Source organism: Podarcis muralis, chromosome 1 (genome assembly GCF_964188315.1).
Source record: "Podarcis muralis chromosome 1, rPodMur119.hap1.1, whole genome shotgun sequence".
Lineage (NCBI taxonomy): Eukaryota > Metazoa > Chordata > Lepidosauria > Squamata > Lacertidae > Podarcis > Podarcis muralis.
In genome coordinates, this window is record NC_135655.1 from 28,259,992 (window position 1) to 28,275,859 (window position 15,868).

The 15,868-nt window shown below is 43.7% G+C and overlaps 1 protein-coding gene across 24 annotated transcripts in view; it reads right to left on the bottom strand.

Annotated features, from left to right (window-relative positions):
- The window catches only part of NRXN3 (neurexin 3), a 1,192,693-nt gene that overhangs the window by 209,394 nt on the left and 967,431 nt on the right, over nt 1–15,868 (bottom strand). The gene's annotated exons all lie outside the window — the stretch shown is intronic.

Genomic DNA, 15,868 nt, shown 5'->3' on the forward strand with positions numbered 1-15,868 from the left:
TCACAGAAGTTAACTGTAAGATCCCAAGAGTCATACCGATTGAATTATGCGCTTGATTTCTGCTGCTCAGTTTTTACGGCATGCTATGCCTATGTTTCATTGTAGTTATTTGTTTGGTTTTAATAGAATAGAATTTTATCAATGTTTAATTGTTTTTAATAATAGTTTTTTTCCTATGTTTTTAGTGGTTCTTATCTTTATCTGTAGGGACGCGGGTGGCGCTGTGGGTTAAACCACAGAGCCTAGGACTTGCCAATTGGAAGGTCGGCGGTTCGAATCCCCATGACGGGGTGAGCTCCCGTTGCTCGGTCCCTGCTCCTGCCAACCTAGCAGTTCGAAAGCACGTCAAAGTGCAAGTAGATAAATAGGTACCACTCCAGCGGGAAGGTAAACGGCATTTCCGTGCGCTGCTCTGGTTTGCCAGAAGCGGCTTAGTCATGCTGGCCACATGACCCGGAAGCTGTACGCCGGCTCCCTTGGCCAATAAAGTGAGATGAGCGCCGCAAGCCCAGAGTCGGCCACGACTGGATCTAATGTTCAGGGGTCCCTTTACCTTTTTATCTTTATCTGTAAACAGCCTTGAGTCTTGTCAGGGGGAAAAGGCGGGATAAAAATAAATAAATAAATATTATTGGGTGTTGCCATTATCCTGCTTGGCATGTAATAAATTTGCCACAAACATGGGAAAGCCTATGGCCACTGCAGAACTTTACTGAAAGGATGTATTGAGGAGATACACACACCTTTTGGGGAAACCAGATGGAAGGTGGTGAATTAAGTGCTGTAGGCAACAGATGTGAACTTCACTTCATAATTTCTCAGCCTACCTGGCAAGGCTGCTGTGATAATTTTTTTAAAGCAAGTTGAGAAAGTGGCCATATAATTTATTTATAAAACTAGTTATAAACTTCCTTTCAGTCCTAACAAGGTCCCTCAGAGTGACATAAAAAACCAAATTTAAACATTAAACCAACTTGATACAGCACCCTAAGCTCCCTTGAGGAAGGGCAGAATAATTATGCAATTAATAAAATGTATACCTTGAAACTGTCCCTTAGAAAATTAATCGAACCATGCAACTTGTTCAAATCACTGCACGTTTCAACAGAAAGATTGAGAACTAGACCTCATGTAACATGTTACAGAACTTTTACATTTCTAAGAACTCGTAAGATTATTATTTTTGTCCCAGGTATCATAATTTGCTAACCGCAATTCTAACCATGTCTACTCAGAAGTAAGTCCTACTTAATTCATCATGGCTTACTCCCATGCAAGTGGTGTTAAGACTGCAGCCTAAACATTTCAAATTATGTTTCATTGAGCACAATTCAAAGTGTTGGTTTAAAGCTCTAAATAGCCTTGGCCGTGTATACCCGAAGGAGCGTCTCTACCCGCATTGTTTAGCCTGGACACTGACATCCAGCACCAAGGGCCTTCTGGCAGTTCTTTCACTGAGAGAAGTGAAGTTACAAGGAACTAGGCAGAAGGCCTTCTTGGTAGTAGCACCCTCCCTTCAGATGTCAATGAGATGAGTAATTATATGTCTTTTAGGAGACATCTGAAGGCAGTCCTGTATAGAGAAGCTTTTCAATGTTTAATGTTTCACTATGTGTTTATATATGCTGGAAGCCACCTAGTGGCTAGGGCAACCCAGTAATATGGGTGGGGTAATAATAATAATACAGTGGTACCTCGCAAGACAAATGCCTCGCAAGACAAAAAACTCGCTAGACGAAAGGGTTTTTTGTTTTTTGAGTTGCTTCGCAAGACGATTTTCCCTATGGGCTTGCTTCGCAAGACGGAAACGTCTTGCAAGTTTGTTTCCTTTTTCTTAACACCGTTAATACAGTTGCGACTTGACTTCGAGGAGCAACTCATAGCACACAGTGTGGTAGCCTTTTTTGAGGTTTTTGAAGACTTTGGTGATTTTTGAAGCTTTTCCAAAACTTTCCCGACACCGTGCTTCGCAAGAAGAAAAAAACCGCAAGACGACAAAACTCGCGGAACGAACTAATTTCGTCTTGCGAGGCACCACTGTAATAATAATAATAATAATAATAATAATAATAATAATAACTACTACTACTACTACTTGCGTGTTCTGAATAGCTTAAAAAGGAAATTCAATGCAATGCTGTTTACACTCGGAACAGCCACTGTTTGAAACATATGTGGTTCATTTTTACAAGATGACAAAAAGAATAGATTTAATTTGCTTCTCTTCTCTCCTGCCTTCCCTCCCAATCTCGATCTTAGACCACCTGAGAGCTGATTAGGGAAAGGATGATGAAAAGGAGGGGTCTAGCTCAGGTTTTTCATCACGAGTATTTCTCCACAGGTAACCTAAAGACATTTGTTCATTTCTCTCCTGAGTGAGTTCTGGAGGCCTTCCAAAGCTCAAACAAAGAAAGGCTCATTAACTAATTCCACAGCATGCAACTGTTCCAAAGCTTCAACCTAGAGATGCGGGCTCTGCTATTATCCAAATCAAAGAGCGCTTCCATCAGGCTCGTGTTATAAGCTAACGAAATAAAAATAAAAATTCACACAATATTACTCATGCTGAATTCCAAACCCTGAGGTAATGAAGTCCCCATCCCTTTCTACCTTTTGCAGCTGCTAAGTTTTCAAAGAAGCAACAACATAAATCCAAAAGCATACTTTCTTATTTGCCTATTTCCACCTGTCAGAAAACAATGCCTATCATGGAGGGGTTGGGTTGTTAAACATGAGGTCAGAGGGAAATGAAATGCAGCAGAGGCTGTAATATCTACGTAAGGTAAAAAGGTGAAGGACTCCTGGATGGTTAAGTCCAGTCAAAGGTGACTATGGGGTTGCGGCGCTCATCTTGCTTTTCAGGCTGAAGGAGCAGGCGTTTGTCCACAGACAGCTTTCCAGGTCATGTGGCCAGCATGACTAAACTGCTTCTGGTGCAGTGGACCACCATGATGGAAACCAGAGCACATGGAAATGCTCTTTACCTTCCCGCCACAGGTGTGCTTGTACTGGTGTGCTTTTGAACTGCTAGGTTGGTAGGAGCTGGGACAGAGCAACAGGAGCTCACTCTGTTGCACGGATTCGAACCTCCAACCTTCTGATCGGCAAACCCAAGAGGTTCAGTGGTTTAGACCACAGCACCACCCGCGTCCCTAATATCCATGGACTTAACAGCGATAGTGCACCAAACAGTTTTTGATGACACATCCAGCCACTCTCAGTGGGCTGGTTCCCACGACATACTGTAGAAAGCCGACCTACATCCTAACAAGACCATGCAGATGAGCAGGCTCACAGCCACTTTGCTCTTCCATGGGTCCTTTTTACTGCTGCACTGAGCTAAGCCAAGGCTTAGTGTGTTGTTCAAACCAGGACTCATTACTATGCTCCCGCCTCACTAACCACAAGCTGCAGACCAAATTTGCTTAGTTTCATGTGTACAAGATATGTCATTTTGCTGGACCATGTGCCTAGGACATAGCTAGCATTGATGGTTAAGGCAAGAAAAAGAGGAGGAGGAGGAGGAGGAGGAAGAAGAAGAAGAAGAAGAAGAAGAAGAAGAAGAAGAAGAAGAAGAAGAAGAAGAAGAAGAAGAAGAAATTTATTATTTATACCCCACCCATCTGGCTGAGTTTCCCCAGCCACTCTGGGCGGCTCCCAATCGAGTGTTAAAAACAATACAGGATTAAATATTTAAAACTTTCCTAAACAGGGCCGCCTTCAGATGTCTTTTAAAGATAAGATAGCTGCTTATTTCGTTCATATCTGAAGGGAGAGCATTCCACAGGGTGGGCAACACTACCGAGAAGGCCCTCTGTCTGGCTCTCTGTAACCTCACTTCTCACATTGAGGGAACCGCCAGAAGGCCCTCAGCGCTGGATCTCAGTGTCCAGGCTGAATGATGGGGGTGGAGACGCTCCTTCAGGTATGCAGGACCGAGGCCGTTTAGGGCTTTAAAGGTCAGCACCAACACTTTGAATTGTGCTTGGAAACGTACTGGGAGCCAATGCAGATCTCTCAGGACTGGTGTTATGTGGTCCCAGTCACCAGTCTAGCTGCCGCATTCTGGATTAATTGCAGTTTCTGGGTCACCTTAAAAGGTAGAGCGCATTGCAGTAGTCCAAGAGGGAGATAACTAGATAACTAAAGCATGCACCACTCTGGCGAGACAGTCTGTGAGCAGGTAGGGTAGACAGCCACCCTGGACACAGAATTAACCTGCATCTCCATGGACAGCTGTGAGTCCAAAATGACTCCCAGACTGCGCACCTGGTCCTTCAGGGGCACAGTTACCCCAGTCAGGACCAGGGAGTCCCCCACACCTGTCTGCCCCCTGTCTCCCCAAAACAGTACTTCTGTCTTGTCAGGATTAAACCTCTGTTAGCCACCATCCATCCTCCAACCACCTCCAGGCACTCAAGAATGCTTAGTAGATTGTCTGGTTGGCCACTGTGAGAATGGGATGCTGCACTAGAGGGGCCATTGGCATGATCCAGCAGGCTGATTTTACATTCTCGTGTGCCTTTAAATGAGCAAGGGGAAATGCTAAAGAATAAACTTGGAAGATTCTACCTTTGCAAAAACTGCAAATCTGGATAATAAAGGTGAGTAAAATGCCCCCAAATCTAGGTCGTTTGTCAATGACATGAAAATAACTGCCAAAAAAATAATAATACAGTGAGTATTTGCATCTCTCTAATACTGGTTTGCAAATAGTTTCATGCAAGTTACTACTTGATAAATGGTATCTGTATTCACCACATGACATATGTAAATAGGGGGGAAAGTAAATGGAGCAGATTTTGGCGGCAAGTCTATCCTCTGTTTGCAAACCAACTTGCATGAATTGCGGAGGAAACAGCAAACATGATTCAATCTGTTTTGATATGGAGGAACAGAGAGGTTGGTGTAGTATGTGTCTCTTTGTATCTTTTATGAGTAGCTCAGCATTCTCTTCTGCTGTATCAGAACAGTGATAACCTTTAAGGAAAACATTTCAAGGGAGGAATACATTTCACACAAGGACTGTAAAAGTGCTGGCAAAGGTTTAAACACAATCAAATAAACGGACCCTTTCTCAATCAGTGCCTTTATAAAAGAGGGAACAAAGCCGATTTCGTCTCCCAGAGGAATAACTTGTCTACATGTAAGCTAATATAAATCATTCATTGCCCTTTTAAAGGCCTTGCTTGATTAGCGTGTTCTGGGTCCCGCGACAAAGTAGCAGGCAAACAGAAACAATAGCACCTGCACAAAAGCATCTAGTAAGCCTTTTTGCTCATTGCAAAATTCTCAAGGAATGAGCCTTCTCAAGGAGCACCTATGACAACTCAACAGAATAGTAATAAAGCGAGCAAATTTGAAGAACTTCATTTTTTTAGTACTATGCTCTGAACACCTGATTTAGGACAGTCAGAAGAGGAGTCGAATGACCATTATATAAGTGGATGCAATGATTTACAAGGATTAGGGAGCTATCAGGACATTTAAGTTCAACCGTGGCAGGACGACAGGCTACACTGTCACCAGCTAAAAAACTGAACTGGCTTCCTTGTGCTGAGCCTGTTGATGGTGATCTGGAGTCCCCTGAAGCTGAGGCTGGCAGGCCGAAGCCTAATAAACCAGATTCCATGACTCCAGGACCCACAGAGCCAGAGCTGAGGCGTTCGTGGGTGCCTGAGGAACTGAATGTCTTCCACACAACTTCTCCAGTCCAATGGCACAGTACACCAGGTGGGGAGCTATGAGGTGCTGGAAAAGTTGGCCCTTTAGGGGATTCAAGTTTTCCAAAAAGGGGTGCGGCATAGGAGAAGTGGACTGGAAGAAGAGGCTCCAAAAGCCATAGTTCACCTGCAGCCAGGTTGAAGCAAGTTGCTCACTGGGAGCTCTCCTTGGGGCTATGATAACTTTCCTACAATGCCCTTTAGACATCTCTGGAGGACAAGACAGAAAATAAATATTACTGTATTTGCCCCCTGCTTTCAAAATGGCAGTGCCTAAATAACTCTTGCAAATAATAACAATTAAAATAATAATATCCTGCTCTTCCTCCCAAAGAACAGCAAATATTATTTAAAGTTCCTGTTTTTAAGTATACATTAAACACACAGTGGGTGTTTTCATCGAAAATGAGTATGGTGGTTAAAAACAAACCACCCCCCAACACACACACACACACACACACACACACACACACACACACGAAGATGTTAATAAACAAGGTTCAGTATTATAAAATACAACCTCAGAAAGAAAGGCCCCCACCCCCTGCAAAAACACTGCAAAAATCAGTATTTTGTACTGATTTTGTGACCGAATAATTTTTATTATTATTATATCAGGTCAGTTGTTCCTCCCATGTAAAGGAAATATAACATCAGATTTGTAGGAGGCAATAAAGCCTTCTGGGATAGAAAATAGAAGCTGATAATGCAAGGCCTGAATAGCTTCACCTGAACCATATATAGAAAGGTATCGAGTCCTCTAAATTGGCAATTAGATCCCTCGCAAATGTCTACATCATGCTGGATATCTCTCTGCGTTCCATCAGAACCTCAGCTGGAAATCTGTAGACTGCTTCTAAAGGAGGGAGAAAAAACCCCATCTGCTTATCATCTGAAAATGCCCTAACATTCATGCCAGGGATAAGACTTTTCCTTTTGTTTCTCAGTGGATATATTCGTTACTTGACTTGTCTTAGTCATGAGCTCCATTTTTAGACATCAAAGAAATACTCAGGATCACAACTGCCTCCCAGGGGTGGAAAGCACAACATCATGGTTGGCTCTCATGGATGGTTTTTGAGGGAAAGGAATGATTTAAGAAGCACTCTCTGTCAACATCTGCACACACACAATTGCAGCAAGAAAGTTATATTCTGTTGTCTGTTTAAATCTTGCAAATTATGTAATTTTGAATGTACTTCTTAATTTTGCAAAACGCATGCTGTTGAATTCAATGGGACTTACTATGGAGGTAAACTGGGTTAGGATTGCAGGCTAAATCAATAAACTTAGGCTTCATTAAAAAAAAAATGGGACAGGACAGTCATGTCTTTCAATTAAATTCAGCTAACTTTGTCTTGATCCATTTCCATGTTAGAAGTGTGCTACACACACACACACTCCCAGGATGCTAAATTCTCTGCCTAGTTCTCTGCTTGCATAGTCGCGATGGAATAACATGATCCTGTTTCAAAGCACAAGTTATTTCAGGTAGAAAGAGGCTGGGGAGAGAGCATGTAAAAGTAAAAGGTCAGAACAAATGAAGCTAAAACTGGTAGTGGAGGAATTCAAGAAACACGAGTGTTGCTGTGTAGAACAATTTTACCTACTGTAATGTGAAAATATTTAACTCATGTATGCCTCAGTGTATAAATGTTTGTGGGGACATGAAACTAAATCCCACTAACCATGAATTATCATAGAGTTCTATCTGTAAGTAAACATTTCTCCAAAGCATCTGCCTCTTAGGGGCAGTGATTTTTATCCGGCTATATGGGCAAAAATAAGGGTTTGTGTTATGCAAGGCCAAATATTAACAGTGATATTTCCGTGAGGTGAAGGGCTGCAAAATAATAACAGGAAACATATGCCCTCCAGTCCTCTAAATAGGGTTGGTTCGAGGTTGAGCAGCTGAAAAGACATTCTGCTGGGTCAATTAGATGTAGAACAATGTGAATATGGAACTCTGAGGTCCTGGAGTTCATAAAGTTGGTAATATTTAAGGATTGCATACGACTCCCTGCCGTTCTGAGGTCAATCACAACATGAGTAGCCTTTCCCCTTTCAATTTAACACTCAGTATGCAGCAGAGTGTGGATTTAAATGAACACATGCATTATAACTCTTCCCTCTCTTTACTCCCTTCTGCTTCTTAGCTGTAATTTAAAATTGTCTGAGTCTTGCCCTTACGTATGTGTTGTTATTGCACATGCCCTGCAAAAATCAGACCAGGTGTTGACAAGGCCTTAGAGTATTGGTGCAATGAAAGCAACAAGAACAATAAAATGATTTTTATAGAGAGCAGTGTGTAAGGCTCCCTGCTCCACCCCACCCCCCGCCCCAAACATTGCATTCACATTTCATCTGCAGAGGGCACAAAGGATTTATAGGAGAGTAGGAACTTCTTGGAACATGGCCCTTGCCATTTACTTCATTGTTCCTGATATTCAATTATAACCAGGAAAGCAATCTCAGAAAACACACACACTCAACACTTGTACCTGTCTCTGAGTCAGAAAACTACACCACTGTGTTTTCCTTTTGGTGCAAACCAGTCTTGTATCAGAAGTACAGCTGTAGCTGGTCTGCCACACAGCCTCTTATTCCGTGACTCAGGACAGCTTTCCCATTCTTCAAGAGTTCAATACCACTCACTTAATTTTTATTGCTGCCTTCTGCCATGCCACTGTTGTTATTTTACCGTACAGTTCTAAGCAGCTCATTCCTTCCATCAGGGACTCATTAAGAGTGAGCAATTTGGTGCTCAATGAGTTGTTAACCCCAAGTAAATATATTAAAATAATAGAGTAATAAATTCAAATTCAATTGCGCCAGGCTTGTTCTTTGTTCAATAATGTCCTCTGTAGCAAGAGAAAAGGCTACTTAAAAAGCAGTTTTTGATCAAATACATCCCAGATTACTCACACTTTAAGTTTTAATGTCCCATTCATTTCACCCTATCTGATCCTTAGTATTTGACTTGTGCTTCCTTTCCCCCATTCTTTCTGTGAAGGATTGATTTATGAGAGAAAGTGCATGGGCTAAGATGATAATATGTGGTACCTAACCTCAACTGAGAATTAAAAAAAGAGGAATGTGACACCACAGCATCTCAGTAATAGCCCACAGAGACCCATAACTCAGAGTTTACGGAGAAAGGGGAGAGCAAGAGAGTGGGCCACAAATTGTAGTAGGAGAAACAGGTTGACTACAGGATTTTGTGAAGAAGATTGTGTTGGGGAAAAAGAGCAGGGGTAGTCAACAGGGTGCCCTCCAGATAGCTGGGAATGCAACTCCTATCAGCCTTTGCCAGCTTGGCCAATGGTCAGGTATGATATGAGTCGTAGTCCCCAAATTTGAAGGGTCCCACATTGGCTACCTCTGAAGTAGACGGATCACAGAGTACAAAAAAGGAAAGGAGATGTGAACAGTCAGCATTTCTGGAGATAAATTTATATATGACACATTTTGAACAAAACTTTATCTTCAGAGGAATAACCTGAAGATTATTAACAAAACAACAACAACCTGAGGAAGCCATTATACCAGGAACTCTAGAATCGAGCTTGGAGACTGGGCATGAGAAAGGGTCCCATCTTCATACTGGGTATAAATAGCTGAAAGACTAAGGCCAACCCTGACTCCAAGATCCTTGTATTCATTCTCACTACCAGCATAAAAGTATTGTTCAATAAGCTGTAATGTTCCAGAATATCCATAGTCAAAAAGATAATCCATAACCCATTACAGACCATAGCCTATTAGTTATGCAGATATGGCTAATGTCTTCTAGACTGTACCCAAAGACATGTTCATGGACATGAATGAGTGGGGTGGGGTGGGGGGGAGAAACACACCATGTTTCAATAGTCTTATTCATATAAATTTGAGTAGAGTTTCTGTACTTTTGACACACAGAATTCATTGTGACCATTATTTCCTTATTATTAGCTTTTTTTATGATGCTGCCATTTTTCGGTGTTGTTGCTCTCCTGAGAACTGGTCACCCCATAACGGGATCTTTGACTGACAGCTAGGCCCATTTCTGAGTCTTCTCAGAAGAAAGTCCTATTGAATTTGCTTACTCCCAAATAAGAGTGAATAAACCTAAGACCCCAGTCCTATACACAACTACCTTGGAGTAAGCCCTGTTGAGCAGCATAGGGCTTACTTCTGAGTAAGCATGCATAGTATTATGCTATAAATATTTAACAATGGAAAGCTAAATGTTTGCTCTGGCTTGAGACTATAAAATGGGTAGCCTGTAGTTATGCCTGTTTGCTTCTGAGGTCAATGACTGATTTTGCTGAAACATCATGTTCTACAAAATTACCTCTTTAACATTTGTCTGCTTGCATCTCATTGTGCAGAAGTCTAGACATCATAATGTTTTTTCCCCTAAACAAGATACACAAGGCACAAACAATATTGCCTTATAAAGAAACACTACCCCAGACTCCAAAAGCATTGTCCTAAGTGCAGTTGCAGAATATATTTGATGAAGGGGTGCTCTTTGCTGTTTACCACATTAATCATTTTCCTCCTTCTTAAAGAAGCACTTTAAAGCCATAACTGAATCTCATAAGCTGCATTAAAATTATGCAGTGCTTTAGGGATGGGGAAGAAATCTGATTTAGTTCACCCTTAAAGGTGATCTTACCTAATTAACACTTTCTGAAACAATGTTGGTAGTAATCTTGCTAGTAATTTTTGGATATACACTTTGTCATAACTTTGTTAATATATTCAGATACGTTTATCTGAGTGTTTATTATTGTTTTATTTTTATTTTTATGTAATTGTTGCGTGTCATATGCTCTGATGCAGGCAATGCAACCATACTAAACAGTTTAAAGATAAAAATGAATAAAAAACATGTTACAAATACACACACAAACACACACACACACACACTCCTGAGCAAATAAGTACAGTGGTACCTCAGGTTACATACGCTTCAGGTTACATACACTTCAGGTTACAGACTCCGCTAACCCAGAAATATTACCTCAGCTTAAGAACTTTGCTTCAGGATGAGAACAGAAATCGTGCTCCGGCGGCATGGCGGCAGCTAGAGGCCCGATTAGCTAAAGTGGTGCTTCAGGTTAAAAACAGTTTCAGGTTAAGAACGGACCTCCGGAACGAATTAAGTACTTAACCCGAGATACCACTGTATCTAAGAACACCTGTCAGTCTGCTTTTTAAGCCTGACTGGACCTCCCCACACAAGGCAGAACAATCACAATCTGTATGTGCTTTCAGCTGAGGCTGTATTGTACAGTGGTACCTTGGGTTACATATGCTTCAGCTTACATATGCTTCAGGTTACACACTCCGCTAACCCAGAAATAGTGCTTCAGGTTAAGAACTTTGCTTCAGGATAAGAACAGAAATCGGGCTTCGGCGGCGGGGCGGCGGCAGGAGGCCCCATTAGCTAAAGTGGTGCTTCAGGTTAAGAACAGTTTTGACCTCCGGAACGAATTAAGTACTTAACCCAGGGTATCACTGTATAATTCTCTCCATTCCAGCTTGAGCATCAGGAAGAAACTTTTTGGCAGTAAGAGCTCTTCAGCAGTGGAACGGACTCCCTCATTAGGTGGTGGACTCTCCTTTCTTGCAGGTTTTTAAGCAGAGGTTGGATGGCCATCTGTCATAGATGTTTTCCTGCATTGCAGTAGATTACCATCAGGGTCCCTTCCAACTCTACAATTTTATGATTCTAAGAATGGTACATGCCTCATGGTTTCTGTAGTAAGAAGTAGTGATGTTGGAGATGGGGATAAATGTGTGGTCCCAATCCTTATCAACTTGTCCAGGCTCTACACACAAGTAGTGCTTGATGTGGCTCTACTGGTAAACAATCCAGGGCCTTTTGGGACTAGGAAAACTGGGTGTCTTCCCACTTCCCCCACTGAAGGAATCATGTATCTGTTTCATGCACAAATTCTTACCATTGGCCATTTTAAGAATTGCATTTTTAGTGTGATTTAAATTACTTCCTGTTGAACTTTTACAGCTTATTACATTGTGCATTTTGTGATGTTGAGAACTGTTCAGGTGTGCTTACATGCTATATTTCAGTTGGCTTTGTGATGGCTTAAGCCAGTGTTTCCCAACCGGTGTTCCGCGGCACACTAGTGTGCCGCGAGTCGTTGCCTGGTGTGCCGTGGGAGGGAGGCGGGCGAGTCGGGCAGCGAGAGGCGGGGCGGCGGCGAGGATCCGCGTCGAGCCGGGGGCGGCTCCGCGGTGGTGGTGCCGAGGTTTCTCTCTCCATTCTCCCCTCACACACACACACAGGAAATAACACAGGATCAGCTGACAGGACCCGGCCAATGGGGCGGCGGCGGGGCAGCGCGCGCAAAAGGGAGGAGCGCGAGACAGCGGACGAGGAGGAGGCCGGCATGTCCGGGCAGCAGCAGCAACAACAGCAGCAGCAACTCCCGGCAACGGCTCTTCAAGCCCCGGGCAACCCTACTCCCTCACCGGCCTCGGCCGCCCTCCTGCTCCACCCGCCGCCGCCTCCCCCGCCGCCGCCGGCCACCTCGGCCCCGCCGCCGCCCCCTCCTCCGCCCGCTATCGCCGCCACCACCACAACAGCCGCCGCCGCCTCAGCTGGGCCCATGCCTGCCGGGAGCGGCGGCGGCAGCAGCAGCAGCAGCACCCCGGCGCCCTTCCCTCACGGCGGCGACCCGGCCCTGAACGAGCAGGAGAAGGAGCTCGTGCGTCCCTCCCGGCGTGACGCTGCGCGCTGACGTCACGGGGCTGTAATGGTGGTGTGCCTCGATATTTTTTTCATCAAACAAGTGTGCCTTTGCCCAAAAAAGGTTGGGAAACACTGTTAAGCTATACTTGAAAGACTAACTTGGATCTGTGCTGTTCTGGAAGGAACTATGGGTTAGACTCCAAGAACCATTCTCAGAAGAAAGTTGGTAGAAGTAGATTTTCTCACCCCATCTTTCTCCTGTATCCCCCTTGAAAAATATATTGAAGGTTGGAAATTGTTTTTCTGAATGGGGTGTTCTACGGTATAGGGGTAGGAAAACAATGGGAATCTCCTCTTCTGCTTATTTTCTTCTGTAAGTGGTTCTTATGACCAACCCAATATGCTTATCCAACATTTCAAACCTGAACAAGCCATTATACTGCATTTTTGCAATATTCCGAGCCAATTTAGAATAACAGAATTGTAGCATTGTAAAGGACCACGAGAGTTGTCTAGTCCAACCTTGTGCAATGCAGGAATCTTTTGCCAAATGTGGGGCTCAAACCCACAACCTTGAGATTAAGAGTCTTATGCTCTACCAACTGAGCAATCCCAGCAAATCACAGATTGAAAAGGGATGACAGGATATTTCCTAGGATTCCAGATCAATATGCAGAGAGGCCTTTTGTACCTTCAAAAGTTGCATGCAAGAAAAAAATGCTTACAGGACTGGCTCTTCTCAATACTGCTACACTCTGATGGAGAAACACCTGGAATTCTCTTTTCTGTGTCATCTCAGAATTGGGACTGGGAAACACAGCCCACATGTTCTTGTATTTTGCATGGTCTCTGACCTCCAGCTCACTCTACTCGCCACCCACCCAGAAGCACAGCCACCACATACCTATCACACACCAACCTCCCTGCTTTCTTCTCTTCTCTTCCCTCACAATCTGGAACTGCCTCACTACAAACCTTCCCTGTCATGTTCTATAAAGTAGCATCTTCCTTTGGCAGCTCTATCCTTCCCATCCCCCTCCTCTCGTCTCAGACATTCCTTGGCTGAAAAAGAGGTATCCCTCCACAGGGGTTTGTCACAGCATGATGATAATCTAATGCAAATATAGTCTCTAGAGAGATATGATTATTGTAGGCAATTACTAGTGGCAACCTTCACCACAAAGTACAATTCACATGATGAAATCAGATAAGTGCTATGAGGTGATAAGCTTCCCAGAGGTCTTATGTCCCAATAATAAAAGCTTAGCCTAGCTGGCAGGTCAGTGGCAAAACATTCAAGGTGGCATAAACACAGCACTGCTGCCACTCCTGCATGGTGACTGAGGCAGAGGTGCCCTGCTGTTCCCACGGAGGGTAACATTGGCAGTGAAATAAGCAGGGGCAGGTTGGGGCTCCACTAGGACTGTGCTATATAGGCCTTGTGCCTGGATAGTGGTGACCAGCAGGTATCACAGGCTGATGATGTCATCAGTCTGCACCCAGCCAGGGTGGTGCCAGCAGCAATCCATGGGTCGCACCTTTGCTACGCAGCCCAGTATAACACAACACCAATGATCGACCCTGTTGTGTGACACCATCCACAGCTTCTATAAGAGAAAAGTGATTTGCACCAATATGCCCGTTGCCTGAAGAGCGGTGTGTGTTGTATTGCACTGCAGAATGCTCCCACTTTGATTTTTCCCTGAGCTAGCAGGCATTTTTGCCTGTGCAAGTTTTGGGAATTTTTGCGAACTGAAGTTAGTGCTACACCTCTGTGGATGAGCATCATGTGGAAAGCTAAGCACCTTAGGATTACTTGTTTTGAAACTGAATCTTGGAAGGTAAGTGGAGGAGTAACTGCATTTCAGCTGTTCCGCTTCCTAGATGCATTTATTTGTCAGGCTTTGAAATTTACACATAGTTCTTCTGTGGCGGGTGTTGGCATTTGGGAAGTTTAATTTATGTGTCTCTTTATTTAAAAGCCTTGGCATAAACATTTATCAGGTTTATACATCCTAATCTTAAAGGAGTGAAAGAAGCAGAAGCCACACAGATGCTGGCAGCCCACCGTGGAGGTCTTTGGCGCCAGATTTGCAGTGGCTTTTGTCCAACAGTTTACTTGACAGATGCTGGATGTGAAGAAGACAAAAAGATCTTGCTTAGGCTGAAGGCTGTAGGCAAAAGATCCAGGAGGAGAGACACATTTGTTTAAAGGGCTGCATCTCCTCACATTAATCAAACAGCATTTTGTGAGCGTTTATGGAGCTAAAGTTAGAGCAAAGGGCTACTTAGCTTTTTACCTTTTCATCTTGAAATCATGTGGATAGTTTGGAAACGCAAGTGTAAAGATTGCCTGAAGATATAGATGCCTCACAGCTACATTCAGATTATTTGCCTTCCAGTCATTGAACTTATTCCTGGAGGCCAAGACCTTGCAGATGCAATTGAATACATTTCTGTGAAATCACATCACACAGCCACTTACATACGGAGGCCTTGTGGTTAAAAATAAAATAAAATCATAGGCTAATTTTGCTGTTTAAACATATAAGCCCATGCTGTCTCTATATATGCACAGCTGCAGTTGTACAACTTCTTCTTCTTTGGCGATCACTTGTAGCAGAGTAATATTGTCTTCCATAAACACAGTTTTAACAGTGGGTCCGTAAGTGACTGTGGAGGCCAATTCTCAGCATGGGTGGTGGGGCAGAGTCACTGAGCTGCCCCTCTGACCCCAACATCTCTGCTGCTTACCTGGACAGGTCGGGGCAGCAGCAACGTGTGGGCCCTGTGGTTGCACCAGCAGAAGCGCCACTGCTAATACAATGTTCCCGTCCATGCAACCGAATGCCCCCAACTTTGCTGGCTCCCCACCTCATCACCAAACAGGGAAGAAGCAGCAAGCAGCATTGGCAGGGTTGGTATGGTGGTTCCACAACACGACATATGCTGCAGCCACATACCAGCAACACAATGTGTTGGTTGTGTCAACGGATTGCAGTCCAATGATGGATCTTATTCCGGCACAAATACTGAATCAATGTGTGTATCTGAAACAGAGTGCGTGAGCAAGAGACAAACTCATTCCAAAGGCTTCCTATCTATATCTGGGATGCTCTTTGTAAACCAGAATCAAGAGGTGGGCAAGAAATAAACACAAAATTAATAGCTTTGTCTCAAGCAGAGTGTACATTTTCCCCTGCAAAGGTCAGGAGGATTTAAAAAAACCCCACATTTGGGTGGCCTTTCCTCTTAAAGATGAGGTGGTTGAGTTCCCTCCTTTTTAAATGGGGGGGGGGAGCTTTGCTGTCACAATGAAGGCATTTACTGCTTCATCATCTCAGAAGCATTCCCTTTGGAACTGAATGCCCTTTGGGAATGATGCCATAATGTTGCATCATGATAGCATGGCACCATCATGAAGCCAATCATCAGGAAGCCA